The 24,821-nt window shown below is 44.1% G+C and overlaps 1 protein-coding gene across 1 annotated transcript in view; it reads left to right on the forward strand.

Annotated features, from left to right (window-relative positions):
* LOC119653208 overlaps positions 1-24,821 on the forward strand; it is a 307,226-nt gene that overhangs the window by 123,676 nt on the left and 158,729 nt on the right. The window contains exon 3 of the mRNA XM_038057775.1: positions 16,739-16,777. The gene's annotated coding sequence lies outside the window, so the exon portion shown is untranslated. The remainder of the gene's footprint in view (positions 1-16,738; positions 16,778-24,821) is intronic.

Below are 24,821 nucleotides of genomic sequence, written 5' to 3' on the forward strand. Positions count from 1 at the left end.
ATATATATACACCACTTATTTTCGCCACTGCCTGCCTGACTTGCAGTACATTGTATGGCCTGTCGACTGCAAGCCCATATCGCCGCTCCACCAGTCGAATCTTTGACCCATATGCCACCGTGACGGTGTCTATACGGTTCGCTTATGATGGCGATTTCCATCTCAGATTCGAACGTGGCCTGCTCAAGTAAATCCTGAGCGACCCTGCAATGATTGAGGTTTATTTGAATAAACCTCATTTTCTCATTGCAGTGAGCGCCTTCCTAAATTCCGGACATTTACCACTTGCGGCAATATGCCGGTTATCCTGTCCTTCTTTTACTTCGCACAATAGGCATTTAGGGTCCCTATTGCACTCTCTGGCAATATGGCATTTCTCCCCACACCTTCAGCATCGATCGGATCGATCAATGCTGCTGGTGCATGCCTTCGGACATACTGGTTACTGGTCTATAAGGGTGTGCCCTCTTGGAATTGTTAGCGAGGATTCAGCCGAAGCTTAGGGAATAGTTTTCGACTCTCAAATTGTAGAAGGTCCTACAATCCCAATGTTATTCATATTATCAGTATCAAAAGGCAACTACAGATCTGCCATTACCCCGTCTGCAATCTATTTAGGCCTGAGTGGATCTTGACTTCATCCTTTTTAGTCAAGGCTGCAGTCATTTTTGGGGGAATACTTGCATCCTGCCTCTAACAGACGAAGCATATGGTGGGCGAACTGAAAATGATTGATGTTTTCTCAAAAAAGAGGTAGATCTTGTAAAGGATATGAAAATATCTGGCGTGAAAATGTGCGTTCCAAACTTTTTAATTTCCCATTTTCATACAGTAAACGCTCAACACCATGAATCCTTTTCATTTCCCGACATTGTACATATGAAGGCTTTTATCGTATGAAATTTTTCCGTGCTGCAGGGAATTTCGTTGTTCTTTATCTGCCATCAATCGCTTTCGTTGTCAATTTAACGTTAATTTTTCCAGAAAAAAAATCTGTTGAATGTGAAAATTCATTTTTGTGAGTTGCTGGAATTTTTAAGTAGTCACGATTGCTGTTACCCCCGACTTCAAAGGAACCGGGTAAAGTCGAAATTCGTTTTATTTTGGTCGCTCCTGTTCAAGGATCCTTTTTATCTGGAATATCTTAGTAGGGCGAGGAGCAGATGAGTGGGTATAGTATCTCCACCTATGCATGGTAGCTACTCATGTGGTTTAAGATTAACCACTGAAATTCAATATGAGGCGGAAGGAATTGGTTTAATTAAATTCATTGGGTCGAGAATTTGAGGAGCACTCATTTCCCAGGCCTAGAAAATTCACTACTTTTTCCCTCATGCATCACAGATAAAATTTAATATTATTAATTCCATATAATTTCCACTGAATACGCACTCATCAGAAATGAATCGGTGGTCCTCCAGCCGCAACGAGTAGGGAGCGAAAAATTAAAATTCAGAAGAGAGCAAGGATGGAAAATATATTTTCCTTTTAAGAGCATCCTCTTAATAATTTCCCGAGGCATTCAATGGCCAACCTCAAAACTAATCAAGTAGATGACCACGAATTCAACTAAAGCAATTACGTTTAATGAGGCTTCATTCTTTGAAGGGTACCGAGCGAACAGGGTCGTCCTCCTTCATAAAGGAATAGAATAAAAAAGATTTGGCATCTTCGGTACGTTTTTGTCCCTCTTCACACCACAGACTGGCAAAAGTCATACAGACTGTGTGAGGAAATGTTGAGGTAAAGCTTCGGGAAATAGGACTATAATTGGTTCAGGATGCCAATAGAATAGAAGTCGGACCTTTTTTTGTTCAGGTGAGAGGAAAAAAGTGATTTCCCCGGGATTGTTCATGTCCTTGTTCCGTGGTCCGGTCAAATGAGAGCCATAAGCTGAATAATTTCACAAGAGCCCTCCAGGCGCGCTTTAATAGCACCGGAAATTTATATGAGTAGGCGATTTTTTTTCTCGTCCTCGTAAGAGTATCTGCTCTCAAATCGGAAGGATACACATGCCTACGTTCGGCGTCAAATATTTTCGCAAGCCAAGCTGTCGTTGTTGAAGGAAACTGTACATACATATATGGCTACATATGGTCGTGGAGTGCAGGACTCCTAGAACTTGGGCCATGAATTCCAGGCCTGAGCGAAAAAGTATGCGAAATGTTGACATAGCCCCGGGCCCTAATTCGATTTTACACTAGACTTGATTTTCCCTTAGTTTGGTCATCCCCGGCAAGAAAGTCCTGGGCAAAAGGAAAAGATCTTTCATCATCGCTACTTTTTCGCCAGCAGGGTGGGTCGACGGGGGAGGGGGGGTAAGGATGTTTTTTTCGTACTTTTTGTTTTTCAAAGTTTCTGCTACAACAAATAGAGATGATTTCAAATACAAATAAAAAGTATAAGGAAAAATAAGGAAAAGTTACTTTCGGGTATCGGATCAGTGGCAGAATTTTGATTTTTTCTTGGAATTCAAGATTAATGAAGTAGTGAGGAAAATGTGAAGTCATAAAGTCAATATATTCTATCAGCAGAGAGAGGAGAATGCTTCGCGTGGTCTTTTTCGCCTCCACGAAAAATGATTTTTCTTCCTTATCACTGACCATTTTTTATTGACTCACTCGCAATCCATGCTCGTAGGCTATTTATATTTGTCCCGAGAAAGTAGATACTGAGGAGCAGTTGCTAATGCTATTAAGTGGCCAGTGGGGAGAGACAAATTGGAGGAATCAAGAAAAACATGGCTTGAATTTTAGTAGACGATGACACTGACCTAAGGATTACGTTTGAAGAGCTCTTTGAGCACTCTCTGATTAGTTTCGACATACCCCCAGTTGGGGTCGATTTTGAAACATATTTTTCGAAACTCCAGCAAAGATGGGCTTTGCAGTGGTTTTAATTTTAGATTTTTCTTTGATATTGTTAAAAAAATATCCTTTTTAATGGAAATGAATACAGAATCTCGCTTGAGAAACGATCTTGGTGGAATCCTCAATGCGACTCTAGGATGCCCTTCGATATAAGTTCAATGAATGGACTCCTGAATTGTATTGATTTAAGCATTAAAAGATTCCGAACCATTTGACTTTCATACTTTCCACTCAGTGTCTCCTCTGTTAAGTATGTTGTTGCGTTCACTTCATTTCCAAGATACTGTGGCACTAGCCTGTAGTCGTCCTCGTATAGATGAGGATTTTTACGACCATCGTAAAAAAAGGAAAAGTAAATTATAAGTCTCTGTGTTACTTGATTTCTATGAAGTTCGGCGAAAATACTTACCATAAAAGCAACTATACCGAAAAGGAGCTTGCAGAAATGAAAATCTTCTTATCAATAAAAATAAATTGCACCAAAAATGGTCCCAGGCAAGGAGAGGAAATTGGGACTAAAATTCACATACACCATTCACCAAAACACCAACTACTTCACTCAGACCGGAATTACTTTGAACGCAATTAAAATATTGTAATGGGTGTGGGGGTCAGAGCTGATTATTGGCAACAATGAGGGAATAGCTATAATATATTTTAGAAAATTAGAAATTTGGGACCCCCCAAATCCAGTTCTAACAATATATCTGTCAATGCTTGCTAGTTCGCGGAGTTTGGTGAGTTCAGATTATTACCACCCCTCTCTCGAGTACCTTCTGGTTTTAGGTTAGGTCTGCAAACATAAGTCAAGGCACCGAGGAGTCCAAATAGCACTAAGCTGTGCTGTTTTGGGTCCACAAACTCCTCAAACCGTGACTGCTGTAGGAAGGACAAAGGTAGTAGAAAGGGATCCATCTTCTAGCATTCATGAAAGATAGTAAGTTACTCTTCAGCTCTACAACTAGAAACCTCTTTGAAATCGCCAAAAAATCCTTTACCTAGTGTGCGCAGCCAAACTCTAGATAGAGCTGGACAATTTCAAAGGACATGCATGAGGGTCTCTCTCTATGATCATTTCAGAGTGAACTCAGTTGAGCAAGGCTGTTTGATTCGGCATCGTGCTGCCTTTCGCGAATTATTTCTTGCTATGATGCCCCACGCAGGAGGGCGTGCAAACTTTGAGCCCACGCTTCTATGTTTGGGAGCATGGGACTCAGTACTTCGGCCCACTCGGAACAGCTTCGACGTTCCTTTCCACCGCATGCATTTTTCTTCTCTGTGTGATGAAAATCGCAAGCGGTTCAAAATAAACTTGCATTTTTGAAGTCACGAGAGAACACCAGCTAACAAATAGCTTCTATTCAACAAGAAACACCCCACCTTATTTTCAGGCGGGTTCACCACCATTTTTTTTTTGGGTAGAGTAGGTGAATACGTTTACGCACAGAGTGTTGGACTCCCGGTTCGGTACGTCGTCGGACTACCAACTAAACACCTCCCCATCGTCATAGAGCTAGCCTGGAACCGTTCCTCCCATTACTTCAGACCAGTCTCCGAACTCTCTCGCCATTCGGAGCCTTCAAATCAGGGCATTCCTTTCACCAACATGGGGGGGGGGGAGAAGGAAGAGAACTGCAAGTCTATCCGGCTGCTCCACCGGTCGATCTCTATCTTCTTAGCGACGAGAAGGACCCGAACGTAATGGGCAGCACGGCTCCACCTGTCAGGACTCCTCAGCATCTCCTCGACAATGTTGTCTGGAGAGAGATCCCCTGTGTTTAAATAGAGCTGCTGACAAATCCCATCACAACTTTTCACAAGAAGTGTAATGGCCGTCATCCTCAACTCCATTGCAAAACGCACAATCCGGAGATCGTGTCTTTCCAATCTCGTGCAGGTAAGACTGAAAACCTTCATGCCCACTTAAGAACTGGGTAAGGAAATAGTCAGTCTCACCATGCTTCCGATTCAGCCACGTATCGAAGCTGCTAATAACACGCGCAGTCCATCTGCCTCTAGTTTCATGTTGCGAGTTGCGAGATTTGCCACTCGTCTAGGGTGTGTTACCGTTCTTCACGAGCAACCACCTCCCATGACTCTTCTCCCTTGGGCTTCTATATGGCTTCACACTCCTTAGCAAGAAGAGCAACGGGGATCACTCCTACTATCACCATCATGACCGGTTCAGAGACAGCGCAGTACACAGACGCCACCCGCAAAGCTCCTTATTTCTAAACTTGCGCGAGACGCTTACGATATTCCTCCTAGGCAAGAGGGTCAACCTATACCTCTGCACCGTAGCGCAGGAGAAACTGCGTTGAATTCACCAAGAGACGTCGCCTGCTAGGTGTAGGCTTCCACTTTTTCTCATTAGCCTATTCTACACCGAAACTCCAACTGCAGCATTGCTCGTTCTGATCCAAGAGTTAGCCTGAGGTACTTTACTGTTGGTTTTGACTCGATTATCGTCTTGCCGAACTATATTGGACCCAGGGCCAGAATTCTCTTTTTAGTAAGGATGACTACTTCGGTTTTTTTTCAGTACATGGTTGAAAACATTAGTAGTTTCCGGTCGCATCAATATGCCGAGTCTGCTTTGCGCCTGTTCGAAAGTGCGTCCAGCAACAAGCGCCGCGACATCATCTGCATAACCGACCAGGCGCGACTCTTCTGACATGTTGAGTTCAAGTAAACTATCATAGGTAGTGTTCCAGAGGTCCGGCCCTAGGATGGATCCCTGTGCTACCCCCGACATGACCTCCACCCACCTTTGACCATCTAGTGCTTCATAGAGCAGGGAGCGGTTCCTCAGATAGTCCCTCAAAATCCATAAGAGATAATTCGGCACGTTGAAAGTATTGTCAAGTGTGCCTAGAATGTCTTTCCATCTTACGGAATTTAAGGCGTTTCTGACGTCAAGTGTTACGAGGAGCACCACCCGTCGAGTTCGGCGGCTATGTGCCTCCGCTCGTCGAATGGAATCATTAACAGCATTTACCGTGGACCTCCCTGCTCTAAAACCGAACTGCCGTGCAGATAAGTCTCCGGCAAAGCGTATAGATTCAGCGGGTATATTTCCGATGAGTCTTTTTCGAGCATTTTCATACAGTGTAAAGCATACAAAGTGGGCGATGTTAAGACGGCAACTCAGGGTGGTCTTTCCTTTTGCTGATCAATGCAAGCCCCGCCACCTTGCAACGAGAAGGGAAAATGCCCTCTTTCAGGCAAGTTTTGAATGCGCCTAGCAGTAGTTCTGGGCGGTTTTGGAACACCAGTTTGAATACTTCTGCTGGAATATCATCGGGTCCTGGCGCCTTCTTGCTTTTGACAGAGAGGGCTTCCTGTTCTGATTCTTTTATAGAGAAAAGAGGATAGTCCACGGCGCTCTCCGCGCCGACGTCATCACCCCGTACGCGGTGCGCCAGGAATAGTGCCCGTACAATGTGGTCCATCTGCTTGACCTTAAGTGGAAAGGGTTTCCGGAGAGCCCGAATTTTTGGGGTTATCAGTTTGTAATCGAGTCCCCACGAGTCCCCATTCACCTTCTCGACTAGATCCTACAAACAGCGAGCTTTGCTCCGGTTTATTGCGTTGGGGGCCTCCTTTTGTCTGATGTGTGTTCCGTCATTATGGTGCATGCCCCCTTCTGGTCGTTTAGACATTGTGTTAAACGGCTGAGCCTATGACGCTCCTTCCAGAGCTCTGCACCGTCCACCAATACATAGGAGGTTTCCTTCTTTTCGATGCCGTCCTGGGCATGGCGGGCCCGCAGGCCGTCGTTATCAGGTTCATAACTGAACTTACGACACTGTCTGCTGCAGCGCCACCGCTCCCAGGAGTTCCCTCCAGCGCGGCCCACCTGTCATAAGAGTTTCGACAGCTACTTGGTGTTCACCTTCGCGACGTTTCACACACAGAAGAAGGCGATGTATTGATGGGCGCTTGTCGATAAGTCTTCCAGAACTCGTCACCCGTCCACTAGCCACATCGGTGACTCAAACGGGAAGGTTACGTCTGAAATGCTTTCCTAGCAGCCTGGGCGCTGGAATGTTGGGGTGGATCCGATGTTTAGATCTACCAGTCCTGTTCTCGCCGCCATTTCGACAATTCGCTTGCCTCTAGAGTCTGAGTGGGGCATGCCCCATTCAAGTGCTCTGACATTAAAGTCACCCCGACCAGGATCGGCCCATCGGTGTCTAAGATAGCGTCCTCCAAAACCTGCTCGAAAGTTCGGTATCGTCTCATTCGGCGTAAAATAGCTACTGGAAAACGTTATCCCTGAACATCGAATCCAGGCAAGGTTGTCCCCTCTGCCTTGGGTAAGAACCCTAAGGTCGGTGCCGTCGTGGCAGCGGTGCCTAATATGTCAAGGTGCATGAAACTGCGTCGTTATTTCGGTACTGCCCAATGATGAGTACTAAATGGGCTTTGGCCTCCAGAGCGAACTGCACTTTGAACCCATGAGCGGTTGCACTCCACTGCATATTGAGTTCTTGGATGTGAATCAAGTTGACCGCGTCCTATCTGTTTTCAGTTCTGCTCTGAAGGCTGGACACCGCCCCGAGCTATATCAAAATGAGTGTTACTATATTCCTGTCATTATGTATGGAATAGCACATCATTCAAACGGCCAACCCAGCTACACCAGCAGGGCGTCAAGTGATGGCTTAATGTAGATGACTTAATCCCAAAGGAAATAATTGAGGCCTGTCAAGTCACCAATTGACGAACCTCACGATAATCTCCAAATTTTCCATTACAGCGTTGGCGGTGCTCGAGTCTCCTTCGTAATTTCGGAAGAAATGTGATCCGATAAAACCAACATGTCAGAAAATGCACCAAACCGCTAAAAATAGACAAGCTGAGGTTTTGCTCTAAGCAGAGGTAACTCATCATATCCTGCTGCACTTCAGCCCTGGGAGTAAAGTGACTGAAGTGGTTATCAAATGTTGTTCGCTCCCTTATATGTAAATCGTAACCCCAACGTAAGCCACCAACGCCTCGGTTTTGGGTTAGTACCAAAAAATGGACGATTTGCGTCTTCGACCAAGACGCTGCTTCACTGCCTTAGGAGTACACGGTCAATGTTTGTGGATGCATTGATGCTTGACTGAATACTTCCCTTCTTCTATGCTATGCTATCAACTAAACTGTATCAGCCGTTAGTCAGCATTTCATCATGATTATGTTTTAAGATTGATGCGAGTTCTGGGCCTATTTTCACTTGATGACAGGCTGGATTGAGGAGAAGTACTTACTATTTTTTGACACGCGGATCCCTAGTTTTGGCCAAACTACATCGAAAACATTGGCATCTCATCAGATGCTCCCTCACCACTGCCCCAAGAGCAGCATGACGGAAAGTGGGTTGCAGGAGTTGTTTGCTTCTATTGGTCCTGAATATAGTTCGCAACCATGTCATGTTTGTGGATATAGAAGGGCGAACAATAGTGAGAACCACTTTCAGTCACATCCAGGGTACCGATTGATGGAGTTTGTCGCCATTGACGAAGGCATTAGGCAAGGAGCGATCAAGGTCTCAGAAGCCTTATTTCATGTTGTCAGATCAGTTTCCTCTTACACCTAATTTTCACCCAAATACTGTTAAATCAGTGATCAACCTTCATTTCCTTCTAGCCTTCCTAAGTTTTGGTCTTAATATTTAATATGGTTCAGCAAAGTGATCCAAGAAAACCGTCAACTGAAGTTTGGAGCAACTCTTCCTAGGTGGGTAAATTCTATTCCAAATGCGTGCTGTTGCGTTTTCCAGGAGCATTGCTGTATAACGTTGCAGGAACTACATCCTTTATACATTGTAAAACTGGTAGACTTTTGTTGAAAACACAGATTGCTACCCAAATTGATGGCGATCCTGGTAGGTCCAAAAGCAGCTATTGCATGTTAAGCGAACTAGGGTTCTTTCTGTGAATTTCAATTCTCTCTCTCTCTTTCTGTCTGTGACTTCATCGGTAGTTCCTCTCCTTGCATCGTGTATCCGAATCAGGATAACCTTGCCCTTCACTTATTGTCAGTTCTTACTCCATTTTGGGTAGAGTTCAATATTCTCAATCTAGATAACAACATCAATCCTCGTCCTGGTGGATTTCTGAGCTTCCTTCTACTAAATATGAAAGGTCAAGATATACTAAAGAAGGCTGACCCACAAAGACGCGACCTTTGGATCTATCTTTGAAGAGCCAAACTCTCCCCTTACCAACATCCTTGCTCATTTCAGTACATTTCACCATACTCACATACAAATAGTGAAATGTTACTCTGATGAATGCACGTTGAAATAGAGAAAATATTGACCAACAATAATTCATGATGAATTGATAAAATTAATGCAATTTCGAATCAGAACTAACCACCGTCGCATATTATGCTCCATATTAGTGAAATCATAAATTCTCGACCTAATAAACGCCATCGGCCAGGGGTAGATTTCATTATCTCTCTGGCAAATAGACCAGATCCGAATATAAAATATTCCAACCCACCCCACCTCGAGTTCCATATCTGAATTGATGGTTGATTTGTTTTGGAATTTAATTTGAATATGCAAATATTTGAAATTATTAATAAAAACTGATGAAATGTGAATTTCAAAATATGACATGATATTGGTATCGACAGATTGCGGTAAATGGATTGAAGTGTATCACTATTACCAAAAAGGGGCTTACAGAAGGGCCGGAAAAGGATGTAGTGAAATGGCCTTCCTAGAAGAACCATTTGTTGATATTTTACCACCAACCATGACTTCAGAAAGTCCAGTGGAGATGGTTTAAGAAAACGAAATTCAGCTAAACAAATTTTTGGAATCCTGGACAACATTTGGGGAAGCCATTCCTGTTTCTCTGAGAATTTATCGGATGTTTTCAGATACAGATGTAGTGACCGCGGCTTCGTGGAATTTCATTCGCCTCTTTCTGAATTAATGTGCTCAAATAATGCATTCCATAATGTGCAATTACCCTAATGTTCGCCGCAGATTGCACATTATTGAATGCATTCGGGCGAATTGATCTTGACAGAGTGGAATGATTTGCCACATCCGTAGGCGCACACGCATGTTGCTGCAACATGAACTCTCGGAGTTCGACCGAGTTCAAGGCGAGCATAGCGGAAGAGGACCGGTTCGTGGGTGGACAGCTGATCAACGCCTGGTGGAATTTGAAAAGGTCATTGTTTCGGCTTTGAACAAGGAGAAAGGAAAATGTCGTTTTTGTGGTGAATAGATGGATTGCGAAGAATCGAAAATAGAAAAGTGGGAAAATTTTCATGAAGTAAAATCAAACGTGAAAATTCTCGCTGGTACCAAAGGAAAAAGCTCAGGCAACCTGTTGGCATGGTTCATTGCTAACTAACTATTTTACTATTTTATCAAAATTTGTTCTGGATATTATGAAGTTTGGGGAAATAGTTTAGAGTTAAAGTCATCGACGATAAAAATTTAAATTGGGAGAAATTGACGCTGATTAAATGTTCTCAAAAGTTCAGCATTATTCAGACAGTCAGCAATGGGCGACCCCCTCTCATCGCTGCTATGCGAGGTATTTATGGAGAGCCTGGAGAATGAACTCGAGAAAGTGGGGGTGCTCTCGAGATTCTGGATCATATAAGGCAAGAACAATCTTCGAGAAACTCAACCGGGTACACAGGAACGTCGATTTCACTATGGAGATCGAAAAGGAATGGGAGATACCGTTCCTAGACTTAAAAATAATCCGGGAAAGAGGGGAGTTTGAATCTACAGAAAACCGAACCAGACACAACGAACACCTCAAACCGCGATTTCCACCATAAGATGGTGGCTCAATAAGGAGAGAAGAAATAAAGGAATGAATTACATCCCGGTAACAGCCAAGAAAAACGGATACAACAGGAACTTCATCAAAAATCGAATCAAAAAAAAACTACGCCAGCCCTCAAGACAGCAACTTTCAACATTCTTGCAGGAGGTGAACACAGACCCTAGGTAATGGATAACATTAACCTACCCGGGTTGGACGCACATCATCAAAAGGCGGCTACATAAACGTAGATTTCGGGCCACCTCGACCAGCAGACGATACCTATTGAGGACCCGGTTACAGTCAGTCAAGGACAAAAAGAGTGTATGAAAAAAAGCGGCATTTATAAGATTTCCTGCCAAGACTGCAAAAAGATTTACGTAGGGCAAACAAAACGGCTAGATCACGCCAGGGTGTTAGAACACTTTGTCTGCGCTGTGCAGAGCAGAATCTAGCTCAACAAAACCCGAATTAGAGAGAGGAAATTGATCATGGTTGTTTGGCATATCTAGAGCTCCTCGTTCCAAAATATAGGCGTAGACTGAATATCTCCAAATATGCGAAACACAGAAGACTACATTATTTTCATTGAAGGTGTAATATAAGTCTGCGAATAAGTGGCATCGTACTGACAACAAGATATCCTACCAAATCCCTGCTCAGTAAGCTCGAAGCCAAGAATCGCGAGGCAAAGTGGAAGACTGTTCAATCATCGAAGTCGTTCAGTTTCTGTATCCAAGAGATGTTATTATCGACGCCATCTTGGACAGATAGTAAACCGATTTTAATGAGGTTTTGTTTTACGCTTCTTTAAGGTTTCTTCCCCAAAAAATTCAACAACGTTCAGAGAAACTTTCACGATAGAGGTAGGTTGGGTATTTCCCAAAGATGAAGGAAATGGCTCTCCGGATGCCCTTTGCCATATCCGCACCATTGACAACCTAATCATAATCAACCCTTTGAAACACAAGGCAGCCCGAGACGCCGACAATGGTTTGAAACGCCTCTTTGAATCTGAAGCCGAACTGAGTTGGGCAGGGGTAATCCTTATGTGCCAATTTATTAGGACGCCTCGACAAAAATTCATCGTCGTCACGTTCCTGCGCCTCTCCGCAGGGGTATATTCGATATCACCCACGGTGCATTGTTCATTGCTTGAAAACCCACGAAGAAGGATCTCTGTCAACTGCGGGGGTTCAGGCATGGAGAAGAATCTCGCTCAATGGGCAAAGACAAGCTTGCTTTTCAGAGCAGTAAGAGTTCGCCGTATTACAGAGAGTTGGATGTTTCAGATTTCTATTTCAACCACGCGCAAAACTTATATCTAGGTCGTGTGGATGTACTCTCCAGCTCTCCTTAGTTGACCATTTCTGCTGGCCTAGAGCTATCCCTCACGGGGAGACGTTGTTCTTGTAGACAAAAGCCCCCATTTTCGTCAGAGTTAGAGACAGTTTCATTCGAAGATCCTTATCGCACTATTGCTCATCCAGTAACCAATATTACCTAAGTTTATTTCTAGGGATGTGAGGTAGTTAGGAATTCGCTATCCACTTGCAGACTGTTCAATCATAGACGATGGTTTTTTCCAGGGTGGAGGCAACTCATCAATCGCTGCTTCACCTCTGCCTTGGGAGCAGCGAGATAATTCATAATACAAGATGGGTATGGATTATATTCAAGGCAAAAATTGCCTGGGCAAACAACATCTAGTAAACACTTCGGTCCCGCTACTCCCAGGGCAGAGGTGAGGCAGCTTCTGATGAGTTGTTTTTGCCTTGGACTAGCCCGTCGTCAAGTTTTTCAATATACGAATCTGAGTCATCTAGTACCTTATGGGTTTCGTTTCTACGCCGCATTTCTAACCGATCACCCGGTAAGCCACAGCTACACCAATCTCAGCTCAAAGAACTTCAGACGCCGTAGTATATTCATCATTGTCTATGACAAATGCTAATGAGAAAACTCTGTTGGAAATCAACCATTCAAGGTGCTCTTTGGAACTATTTCGGCCCAATTCCTGTATTATGCGAAGAAAAATTTAACAGAGATCTTTCGGACACCGCTTTGTCGTGGGGGTTGCGCTAAAGGTGCCCGCAACACACGGAGACGGAAACAAAGAATTGTATCTCTCCAAGTGGTAAAACGTCACAGACGTCGAATCCACCCACGACTTTGAGAAATCAGGCCATGGCTGAGTCACGGACATTGGCGGCCTCACCAGCAGATTCATGTTCCCTCACGGAGAAATCTGTGGAAGACAGGTTCTTCACTTCACTGGAAAATCTGTACCCGGTGTCTATGGCGTGGTCAGCCAGAAAGGATAGTACACCAACTCCCTTAATGAGAGGAATTGGAAACTTGACTACGGCCGCCTGTCGGTGACACTGTTAACTAGCTTTTCCAAAAAACTGGAGAGGAAGGCTCGCCAGAAAGAAACTTCAGTCGCAAAGGAGAAAGAACTACAGGCTTGCCTGTCAAAATCTTCTCCTCCGTCTCTACCAGGAAAAACGGAAGAAATGAAGGTACGATCCATGTAGCCCGGACACCTGGAAAAAAGTCTGCTTTAAAGAGGCTTGTCCTATTTTCCCAGACCAAAGTGGTAAAACGGTTCTATGGATGAAACCAAGAACTGCAAAGACTCAGGAAACTGACCAGATGACCTCTAAATGCTGCGGACAAAAGCAGTAAGAATGAACACTGGTTAAACTTGCGGAATTCACAGCGTTAATATAAGAGGCTCATTAGATGTTCGAAACGAGACTCCTTTGGAGCATACTATGAGGAACTGAAAGGCGAAAGAGAAACTTCAAGGCCTTGCAGAGTCCTTAAAAGGAATCAGTAGGCCAAGTTGAATTCTCTTAGAAAATCTGATGGTACTTTTATGAACTCCAGAGTTGAGTCTATTCAGACCCTTTTGGAAGTACACTACCCGGGAGAACAGGCCTCCGAAGTGGGAGGAAAAGAACTAGCGGTTTCTGCAAACTTTTCAACATGTACGCGATGGGGGTGTTCGTGAATTTTGAATGGACGTTTTACTGTGCTGTCAGAGAACATGGTGTTCATGAAACCACTGAGATTGATGTGTGCTGAAGTGGATGTTGTTAAAGTGAGACAAAAAGGTTTTGACTGTAATCTTGCCACACTGCAAAGAACTATCGGCGCAGCTCTAAATGCATGAATTGGGCTTTTCCTTTGGGACAATATACAACGGGTTTTCAAACCGAAGTATGTGCGATCCTTAGGACGGTAAACTGGGTGACTGAGAGCGATTGAAGGGCACGTCTTCAATGTCAATAGCAATGCCTTCAAAAACTGGAAACAAGCTTCCCACAATGACAGTTGCGAAGCCTAAATGCTACTAGACTCACCAAAGTTTTCCCGGTCAGAAACGAACATGCGTACCGTAAAATTTATTCTGTCGAAAAGCTGGAGGAAATACAGGATTATTGTAGGAATTTTGACAGGACATAATTCAAAGGTTGGACATATGTTCTGAATAGGAATTATTGAAGATGATACGTGTTTCTCCTGTAATGAGGAAGCGGAATCCACGGGAAGCATATTCTATATCAATGCCTTGCCTATGGACTCATCAGATCTTCGATGCCGATGTTCTCCAGTTCCAGCATCACATTCACTAACGAAAATCCTGCGATACTTTAACACACTCGGGATGTTCCTTTAGATGGGACTGTCGAGTACAATGAGCCACCAAGACCTGAGTAGTCTGAAGCTACAGCTTCCCCCTATATTGGAGCAAAATATCGGCTAGCTCTTTGGCAACTCTTTTTCTGTTCAGGAAGCACAAGCTCCATGAGAAAATGTGCAAATCGTTCGTTCATTTTCGTTGCGGGTTCGTCGTTGTTTGGTCAACCAAGTCAGAGAGTCCTTTCGTGATTCTGTAATTTTGGCAGGACCAGCTGATACAATTTGTCCGGCTTTTGGGCGCGGGACACTCGCTTTCCTTCTTGTTGTTGTTTTTTTTTAAACATACATTATCCGTATATGTTTGATGTTCCTTCCCCCAGTCTCGAGATTATACTGATATAATGAAGCGCTAACAACTTGGCTCCTGGTCAGGAGAAAATTGGTCGTTCTAGAACTGTAAAATTTTCAGGGGGTTAAATAGAGTTTATTTGCAAGAACCAATCTAAACAAATTTAACCTTCGCGAAACAGTTAGGACGAGGATAAACATATTTTTCCAGTAACCGTGTTCAGGGATAACCACGAATGTCACTGAAGAAGACAAGCCAATTTGCGACTCTCCAGTAACTTGAGAGAAAATAGAGACCGCAAAATGGTTTTGGTTGATAGATTTGTGGTTAGCGTCACTGAAGACAGTATGCTATGGTTTAGAGATACCTTCAAATCCCTAAGCCTCATAGGTTGGGAAACTGTCAATCACAGCCTCGAGCTGTACTCGCTTGTGAGCCGTGAACTGATGTCCTCGAAGCTTTCACTTCATACCTAATTGAAAAATATATTTCGCGGATTTAAAGCGGTTAACCATCCTTTTATCTTTATACAATCGTTTTTATGGTATTCACCGATACGCATGGAAATATGGTAAAATTAGCGCCTTAATATTCTATTATCCTTCCCACTCCCGCCCTCCTAACAAATGGGTTCAAAACGATTTTCGCACGCACTCAATCCTGAAAATCATATCACAACTATTTCCCAGGCAAAAACACGATAAGGATAATAAAATCTACAAATTAAGCGTGACTATCGTTGTCAGGAGACCAAATGATATGATTGGCGCCCGAAGCCAGACATTCACTGTCCACTCAATTAATGAATGAAAAACATTTTCCAACCCCGAAACTTCATTATAAGCTTTTCGAAAATAGAGAACAATTTGATTTAGTCCGTAAACTAGCGCACGCACTTTGTAGTCTGTAACGGAAAATTCTGTTAAGGGGATGGTAACGGGCAAAATATTTGGTTTTTTGATTGCATGAATATTTCATATTTCTAATGATGAAATTTACATTAATAACTCCTTCGGGCAAGATTATGCAAATTACGTTGAACTTTTGATGAGCAAAATTCCGTGCAAATCTAAATTTTAGGCTAACCAAAGCCTGGGGAAAATTATGAATGCAAACTTGGATTGGTGGAGCATTTTATTGTCTTTTTTGGTCCCGAACACGTGCCGAGATACTTTGTGAAAACTATAATATTTTGGTTAAATTGGGGGAGACGGGTTACTGTGATGTACTTAGTATGTCATCCCTTTTATCGGAGCCTTAAGATAAAAGGGATGACTTCCGTTACCTTTGAAAGTTTCGGGTTGAATCATTGCTAAATATTTCTTGATGAGGAGGTTTTCCGCTGAGGTATGGGGGAGGGGTGGTAGTGTAACTACGCTAGTGGATCTGTTTTGAACTGACAGTTATAGAGCAATAGTCCAACCCCCCTCTTCCTCCATTGAATGACACAAAATTCTAAATATGAGAGATACCCCAATCGCAAACATATAATCTTGCAAATCTCATATTTCCAAGAGCTTCCGAATATATCCTGAACCCACACTGAATCAACCTCTGAAAGGCTAAAGAAACCAAACCAATCAAGATTCCTCGGCAGATTTCCAAACATTTATTGAAGGAAACGCAAACATACTCGTAGGACGGAAGCAGAACTCAAAAATAGACCAGAAACCGAAAATGAGCAAAAATCCTAAAGAAACTGAAATTTAATTTTCCATTTCAATTTGCCAGGATGCTTGGTGGAAAATTTGCCTTTCCTGTTTGCTTTTTTTTTCTTCACGGTATTGTACCTATTGTAAACGAGTTGCTGGAAATTTTCTGCTATGATTTCCGGTTGAACGATAGATGGTCCATGATAAGTAAAACGGATTGGATTTCATTCCTTGTATTTATTCGGGAAAATGAATGGAAGTTTATGTTAATATTTCTGACGTTTCCGTTTTGAAATCTGTTTGATTTGATGGGGGTGCAATTATTTCCGAACAATGGGATGATGCTTTCTTATCCGCAGTTTATATTTCAGGGTCGAATTTATATTCAGAATTAATTAGAGCGTTCCTTATCTTTCCTTGCAGACAAAATACTACCGCTAAAACTGTAAACAACAACAGCCAGTAAGTACTCATTCACTTAATATCTAGAGAAAGCAGAGAAAGTAGACCATTAATTTGAAACGAAACCTCATTTAGGATCAATAGTTCCGTGGAATAATATGAAAGGATTCTGTTTTCTCCTAAGTCAATATTTAGTTCGAAAAAAAAGGAATTTCCCCCTAAAGTTCATTAAACATTTCCTTTTTTCTCCTATTACAATCTTTACATTCCTGTAACCCTAAAATTCCATTTAGTACTTATTCTATTACTTAAATTGCGAATTAAAATAGTTACTAGTCCCCTATTTTTCATCAAATTGCATGACATTGGATGTATTTTGCCTAACGGCTCCGTACGGGTAATAGAGAAATTTTTGCATAGGACATTGGAGAGTGAACTGATAGGAGAATGGAATTTCTTTGGGGTTTCGATGTCATCGGGCAAGCGGTTTTCCGATTTGAAAGTCTGGCCGGTTCATTCGATGAATCATGCTAGTTCTGTGTGATCCCAGTAACGGTTTTTGAGAGTATTTGCAAAAAATTTACTGCTGAACTCTCCTGCTTTGCGAAGCTTTCACATCAGGGAATTCCTTTCATCAACTGGAGGGGAAAGGAGGAAGGGTTGACGTTGAAGAAACTCCCTGCTATCCGACTCCTCCATCGGTCGAGCTCTATTTTCTTTGCAACGATAAGGACCCGATCGCAATGAGCAACGCGGCTTCACCTGTCAGCACTTCTTAGGATCTCCTCGACAATATTGTCTGGAGAGAGATCCCCTGTGCTTAAATAGAGCTGCTGATACTGCTGATCTCATACCATCTTCTACAATAAAAAAAGTGTGATGGGCGTCGTCTGCACCTCCATTACAAAACACACATTCCGGAGATCGTGCCTTTCCAATTTTGTACAAGTAATATTGAAAAGCTCCATGCCCACCTAAGAACTGGATAAGGAAGTAATCAATCTAACCATGCTTCCGATTTAGCCACGCACCGAAGTTTCCAGTGAGCTGCGCAGACCATCTACTTCTAATTTCATTTTGCCAGGAGAATTGCCACTCTTGTAGGGTGTGTTGCTGTTCTTCATAAGGATCCACATCCCTTGGCTCTTGTCCCTTGTCCCTATTCCGTCCCATCAATATGTCGAGTCTGCTTTGCGCCTGTTCGACAGTGCGTCCAGCAAACAAGCGCCGCGATATCATCTACATAACCGACCAGGCGTGACTCTTCTGGCATGTCGAGTTTAAGTAGATTATCATAAGAAGCGTTCCAGAGGTCTGGCCCTAGGATATATCCCTGCACCACCCCCGACGTGACCTCCATCCTCCTATGACCTTTTAGCGTTTCATAGGACAAGGACCGGTTCCTTGAATAGTCCCTCAATATCCGTAAGAGATAGTTCGGCACGTGGAACGTATTGTCTAGCCTGCCTAGAATGTCTTTTTATCTTACAGAATTAAAGGCGTTTTTGACGTCAAGCGTTACGAGGTGAATCACTCAACGAGTTCGGCGGCTATGTGCCTCCGCTCGTCGAACACTATCCACGGCTTGCATGACAACATGTGGGGATACCTGCCCGTCTTAAGTGAACAGGGTTTCGTCAGAGGCCCGTTTTTTCGGGTTACCAGTATGTAACTGAGGCTCCACGGGTCCCCGTTCTCCTGATCGACCAAATCCTGTCAGCAGCGAATTTTGAAGGCATTGAAGTCTCCCCCGTATCGTCTAATTTGGCGTAAGATATAATATATACTGAAAAACGTTATCCCTGAACACGGAACCCAGACAAAGCCATCCCCTCGCCCTCGGGTAAGAACCCTAACGAGAGTGCCGTCTCGCACGCAAATGGCAGCGGTGTCATGTGCCATGTCAGGGTGCCATGAAGCTGGGTCCTTATTTCGGTTCAATGATGAGTACTAAGTCAGCTTTGGTCTTCCCAGCGAACTGCGCTACCAACTCGTGAGGGGTTGCACTCCGGTGCATATTGATTTGTAGGAAGCAAATCGTTGACCGCGTCCTAGCTCTTTCCAGTTCTACTCTGAAGACTGGACACCGTCCCGAGCCCGCAATGTTCGGAACGTTCTCATCAGACGCGCCATAATCCCTGGATAGGACACAGCTTTTCTTTTCATTGTAGGTGTTCGATTTATGGCCCTTCGGGTCCCCGATAGGTTGCAGACGTGTGCCCATAATCGAAACATTAGCTACATTTGATTGGGGCGGTCCGGATTCGTATCCTACATACTACCCAACCAATTCTGATTTTCCCGCTGTTTGAAAGCTTCCTCGGAGCAGCTCCAACCACAGCGAGTTTTTGGGCCCCCGAAGTTCCCTGAGGTGGTACCAATCCGGAGATTCGTTACCTTCTTTTTGCCCTAAAGACTACCTTGATGGAATTTTCTCCAGATGCGGCTTCATTCTTTCACTTTTCCCTCAGTTTGCTCTGCAACATACTATCTATTGTCCGTTTGACGCTGACGGTACTCTAAGCGGAGAATCTTCCTCGGCTGTGCATGTTTGTCTGTAGAATAAAATTCCGGTTTCGTCGACACGGGCGCTAAGGTGTCGACTCTCCCTGTACCTCGTCCCAACACCCTTATGCCACAAAACTTACGACTGGCTGCCGCGATTTCTTCTCGCATCTGCACCTATGGCTATAGGCAGATGTACCTGAGTCTCGAACTGCGCCGCGCGTTTTCGTAGCGTTTCTCTCTGGCGAACATTAGTACCCCCATATTAGGCGCATATTTCCTGCGTCACTATGGGCTGTTGGTGGACCTGTAGAACAAGGCTTTGACAGACCGTGCGAGAAAATTTCTACCTAAAAAGACGACACTCTTTTGATTATTTTCGAGGACATTGACGACCACCATTCGCGCATTCCTCAGAAAGTATCACAACATTACTATGGAAAGTAGTTTCTCCAAGCCAGTTAAGCACAATATGCAGCACCACATCGACAGCACCGGCTCTCCAATCTTCTCAAAGGTTCGTCCTCTTTCCCTCCAGAAGCTTGCAGTTGCGAAGAAAGCGTTTAATGAAACAGGGTATCCATACACCTTTCAATAACTGTTGATCCTCTTCACTTTATTTGGTCCTTAAGCCAAACGGCGAATGGCGGCCATGTGGAGGCTATAGGCGTCTAAATGCACAGACAGTTCCAGAAGGACACCCTATTCCCATTTTACACATTCGATAACGAACTGCTCTCTTTTTACGATCTTTGATCTAGCCAAGGCGTATCACCAAATCTCTCTCGCTCTCGAAGATATTCTGAAGACGGCTATCTGCACATCTTTCAGACTCTCCGAGTTCACTAGGATGACTTTCGAGTTGTGCAACGCTGCGCAAACTTTCCAGAGATTCATCCACTCTGTCTTGCGGAACTTCAACTTTTGTTTCGTCGACATGGATGAAGTTTTGGTCGCTTCCTCTTCAGGATTTGAGCATTTAGAGCATCTCGCATTTTCTAATGGCTTTTTGGGGCCGGACTTGTCTTAAACATTGAAAAATACAGACCTCTCCAGAGGTAGGTAAAATTTCTCGGCCATCTGATAGCACCTAACGGTATCCAACCTCGCCCAGATAAGGTTGAGGCGATATAGAGCTTTTCCCTAGCAACCACGGTAAGGGTCTGCGAAGGTTTTAGGGCATTTTAGACTTCTATCGTCGTTTCTTGCTCAAGGCCGCTCATCACCAAGCGATCCTGAACGCCTAGTTTTCGGGGCCCAAAACTGAAGACTCTCGTCAGTTTGCGTGGGCAGCTGAGGCCGTCCATGCGTTTGAGCCAGTTTAAAAACAGCTTGTTGAAGCAAAACTGCTGGAAGTTCCTCAGCCATAATGTGCTCGTCGATACCACTGATACAATGGCAGGCGCGGCTCTTCACCAACGGGTGAATCAAATCTGGCAACCATTGAGCTTCTTTTCGAAGTAACTCAACCCAGCTCAACGGAACTACACCACCTACGATCGTGAGTTACTCGCTGCGTACCTCTTCATTAAATACTGAAGGCCCCTTATTTTTTCACTTAAACAAAAGTTCGATAAAGCGTCCCCAAGCCAACTTTGGTACTTGAGTTACATCAGCCAGTTTGCTTCTGATATCCAAGACGTGTCTGGAAAGGACAATATTGCTGGAGACGCTTTGACTTGAATTTCGGAGATCACAGTCCTCGCCGCGGTGCCGATGCACAAAAAGACGACGCAGAGCTTCAGAATCGGAAAGCAAACTACAAGTACAAGTTGATGGAGTTTCCTATTTTTGGCTCAAACTCCTATTAACTGTTCGAGACGCCAGGAAAGGGATCCAGGCGATTCATCCCGCCGGTTTTTGCAAGGAAGTATTATACGCAATACACGCACGTATACACAACCAGGCATCAGGATGGCGAACCGGTTAGTCACTGAAAAATGTTTCTCGCAGTCCATGCACAAGGACGTTAACTCTTGGGACAGACAGTGTATCGCGTGTCAGAAGTGGAAGATCAGCAAGCACATACCAAAGAAAGTAGGTGCACTTTCTTGGTCAACCAAGGGTTTTCACACTATCTATCTCGACATCATCGGCCCTTTGCGAGACTCGCACGGATACAAGCATTGCCTTACAAGTATCAATAGGTTCATGAGGTGGCCTGAAGCAATACCTTTGACTGACATTACTGATATGATTGTGCCGAGGCTCTATGTCGAGAGTGGATCCCGCGTTTTGGTTTACCAGCCGTCATTATCACGGACCAGGGAATGCAATTCGAGTCTAATCTTTTCTCGGAGTCAGGCAAGCTCTTTGGCTTCAAATTGCATAGGACTACTGCGTACCATCCATAGTCCAATGGTTGGCAACGGACGCTGAAGGTTGCCTTAATGGCTCGCAACGATCCGTGGTGATCGCGGTCGTTGCCTTTTGTCCTCCTCGGCCTCAGCACAGCCCACCGAGTGGAGTTCACGGCCAGCCCCGCGGAGATATTGCACGGAGATAATCTGCCCCTCTCCGCTGACCCTGCCCTCGACATCAGAGCATGGTTAAGCGACTCTGGCATGCTGACGCGGTTTCGAAGCTGCGGCCGACTCTACCTTCCCGCCTCACGACAACGCAGGTCGACATCCCCAGGAACCTCAAAACGTATGCACAGGTCCTCATACGGATAATGCATCATACGAGGGCCTCTTTAGGATTCTGCAGCGAGACGTGCGCTCCTTCAGACTCGACGTTGGGGGCGGGCTCAAGTGGGTCTCCTTGAGGTAGAAAGCGTTCGACGAGTCGGCGGTGGCTTCGAAAAAACACCCGCGAAGCGTCAGGTTCAACCAGTGACCCCGTTGACGGGATTACGTGGTCGATTTGCTCCGCTGAACCCGCGCGATTTTAGCTGGGGGCGGAGTGATGTGGCGGCACATCAGAGACGTAAACCTTGCACGCTGACGCACTGAACTGCTGTCGGCACAGTTGACGGCCTAGCACGAGGCCGCGCCTAAGGGCAATTGACTCGAGTCCAACTTAGCCTAAATTCTAAAGCCATTTACGCAGTTCGAAAGGACACCTCTGGCCTTCTTTTCGAATAAGGATAACTGTAGAGTACCGAGACAGAGATTTTTTTATTTGTCAATGGGCCCCGTAGCAACCCTACGCTGGCAGTTGCGATGTGTGGGCACATTTTCATACTGAACCCAAATTTATCCCTGGAGTAAAAGTGTTAATTCCCTGGGGCGTGACCTAGGGTCAGTCGATCCCGGAACTCACGGACAGTTCCATGCACTTTCCTTAAGGACCTTGCCACACACCTATGTAATCAGGCTTACATGATTGCATCGACATTGTCTACGATTCTGGGGACTCCTAGGTATGATGCCACAGGTGCCTCGGGGAGCTAATCACTTCGCAACCCAATCTGCTGCTTCGTCCTTCTGTCACATTATTTTTGATTACGAATGAATCCATTGGTCCTTAACAAGCTGCTTGAATGTTTAGTCGGGTCAAGTATCTTGAAAGCCGAATTCATTTCACAATTGCGACAAAGTGCCACAGGCAGGGAGGTATGCTCTTTCTGCAACCGTCCAAAAAGCCGCTTTTTCCAGAGATGTTTTCCCAAATCCGAGCACCACTAACAGCCAATTTATGCTTATAGTAATGAGCTGCCCCACCCGAACCACACATCCCATCTATCCAGAGAGTCCCACATTAGACCCAAGCCAATATTCACCCAAGCATGACCCGATTGGCAACTGGAGCGGGCAAAAGTGCTGAGATATTGAAATTCTAATCGAGGTATTATCATGAGGTATTTAGACTGAATCCATTTCAGCATAGAATACTGAAAGCATAGCTCAAAGCTGCAGAATGTCCGCACAGGTAACCATGATACCCCCTAACTTGCCGATTCCACTCGTACCACTCATTTCGAGCCTTGGCAACTCACAACAATTATTTCATAGCCCCAAACCACAGGAATCTTTGTTGTCTGTTGCGTGGCATTATTTGCAAGTCTATGAAGTTGTTTATTTCATCCTTGAAGCTGGTGAAACAACAGCAAAAAGGACTTGGAGCGAAGCCATCTATTGTGCTTGTTCTCATCTCAACTTCTTTACCTACTAATCATTCAAAATTTCCATGACAGAATCTTAACGTCATTGTTCATGAAAAACGATAGGGAGGCGGAGTTCAAAGGAGTTCAAAGGAGCAGCAGCGGCAAGGAGGACGACAATAAATGAAAACATTGTATTTGGTATTCAATGCCGTTTTGAAGGTCATTTTTCATTTCGGCAGTGCTGGCTTGGCGTGACGGTACTGGGAAAACGGGTGCCGAAAAACGCCCCTTTGCGAATGATATTTCACTTTAATGCTGCATGGAACCCACGAGCAAACATTTATTAAGTCGCATCTGAATCCCACGGAGGAACTTGAGACATTTTCGGTGGCAAGGACTCAGAGAAAATCCTTTGCTGATAGAAATGTATTTAAGACCGTTTGACTTTCAATTAAAAGTTTCTCTCCCCAAGTCCTTGCTGAGGAAAATAAATTGTGGAATGAAATAGTCCCAATCGTCTCCAGTTCATCATGCACCTATTCTCTATCCTTCGAATATAAAATGTCCTTTAAATCAGTTTTGCACCATCCTGTTCAGCTGTTCCACTCCGAGGTAGCGGTGGAGTCCCAAACTTTGGGAGGGTTTCCAAATTTACCGACTACGAATCGTCGCCGTCTGCTTTTCATTCTCAGCACGAAAAATAATTCCATCAAATTAGGATTCTATTCCTTGGGGCAATCTCATAATTGATAGATACATTTGCTTCTGTAATAATTCCTTTATTTTCCTCCAGTCGTTTCCTTTCTTGTGTTCTTGTCGTTCGGAGCGTTTTTCTTCCTTTTTGCGTTATATTTGCAGTCAGGGAACATGATAAACGGGACAATCTTCAGATACGTAGCTGCAAGGAATACTTGGATTTCCCTACCGAGTTTTTGTTGCTTGCATGGAAGTCCGAGTAGAATGGAAACGGATTGGAAAGGATAAGATTTTTATTTAGACCAAGTGAAAGCAGGGAGAGGTTTTCTTTTTTCTTTTTAAATATTTCAACAACGTAAACTAGAGCGATAAGAGGATGAGGATTAAGTGGATAGCAAACATTATCACAACCATGGATTTTTTAAATTGCTTTACTTTCAGTTTAGTATCAGAGTCCTGTGTGAGTGGTGGGGGAAAAACTGGCAGTTCCTTTTGCAGTGAAGAAGAGATTAAGTTGGTCTTTTCAAAATTTATAGTTTTCTTCGCAGTTTTTGTTTCGAATCCTTTGCCTTAGGCGGAGTTTTCCTTCTTAGCTGGCTTACCAATCTACTCAGCTCTCCTTTTTATAGTCCAAGGAAGTGTGTTTATCTTCTTGAAAGTCTCTCGGATTTGTTAATATTGGAGACTTGGAGGGACTTAGAGCAGTAGACCATCTGCATTGCAAACTCAATTCCAGGCGTACTTATTGGCAGGACACCCACAGTGAAAGTTTTCCGTAGACCAAGATTTATTTTTGCAGAATAAGCACGCAAATAAAATCTACTGGAATAGTTGCGGTTACTGAGGCAAAAAAGA

This window comes from Hermetia illucens, chromosome 3 (genome assembly GCF_905115235.1).
Source record: "Hermetia illucens chromosome 3, iHerIll2.2.curated.20191125, whole genome shotgun sequence".
In the NCBI taxonomy this organism is placed as follows: Eukaryota; Metazoa; Arthropoda; class Insecta; order Diptera; family Stratiomyidae; genus Hermetia; species Hermetia illucens.